Here is a 1,260-nt window from a genome sequence, read left to right on the forward strand (position 1 = left end):
CAGGAGTAAATAAATACTTGAGAGAATGAAGACAAATTGGAAGAAAATTAATATTGAAATAAATACTAAATTAATAGTAAAATAAAGCATAAATACATGAGTAATTCATGAATATATACATAAATCAAGTACATAAATGCATGAATAGAAGTTGGTAAATTAAGAGGGCTCCAATATGTCTTACATTTATTTATTTTCATCCATGTATTTATGCATTTCTTTTTTCTTTCCTATTCTAACTCTACTCTCTTTCTGCCTGGCTCGAGCTACAGCTATAGCTAAGCCTTATTTCATGGACTAACAAAAAATAGTTAATGTTAAAAAAAAAAAAAGTTGAACTCCATCTGATTCAGCCAGCTCTACCCTTTGGTTGACATGTTATGCACAAAACAACCTCTAGATGTCACTGTGGTTCAAACAGAATGCCCTTCAGCTAGCTTCAACTGAGAAAGTTGGCAATGCTAAAAATCACTGATGAAGAAATCACTCTTTTTGGTCAACTTTTTTAAGGTAAACATATCATTTTTGACATATTTTAGTGGCAGGGCACTGACTGAACATAATTAGATAACTTGATGCACAAAAAAAGTTTTAACAAGGGTGTAATTATTGTTTGGAAAATATGCTCAACCAATTGGTCGAATTGGCCTTTTTATGGTAAGCTAGCAATATGACTTTTTCAGAGTTTCAGAGATGTTTTCCAATAAAATATGGTAAATAAATGGCTAGATTCATGGTAATATTACTAAATATAGTATTGCCTTATGAGTCTCAGAGTGAAAGAGTGATAATAATTGATATAGCACCTTTCATGCATGGCATTCAGCTCAAAATTATTTCCAATTATAATTTATTATCTTTTATGAATATATCTGGTTGTATATATTGCTCATTTTCCATAAAAGAAACAAATGTATTTGAGTTTGTGTTTTATTTGAGTTTGATGCATACAAATACTGTACTGCATATGATGATTACTTTTACCATAGAAGGCCAGCTCGACCATTTGGTAGAGGCTCATAAAAACAAAACTGTGTGGTCAGTCAAAAACAAACAAATGTTTTTGTGCTTATTTGATAAGAAAATGCAAAAAAAGAATTTTTCCATATCTTTTTTCTTGGTCCGGCAGTTAAAGGGTTAATAGCTCTGCTACATTCCTCATTCCACCACTGCACCACTTTCTTCCCACCCTCTGTTGTTATTTTTGGTATCGTTTTATTTGCTGCTTCTTTAATGTGCATTGTGATTTGATTGGAGCAC

The sequence above is a fragment of the Notothenia rossii genome (assembly GCF_949606895.1).
Source record: "Notothenia rossii genome assembly, chromosome: 10".
Taxonomy (NCBI): Eukaryota; Metazoa; Chordata; class Actinopteri; order Perciformes; family Nototheniidae; genus Notothenia; species Notothenia rossii.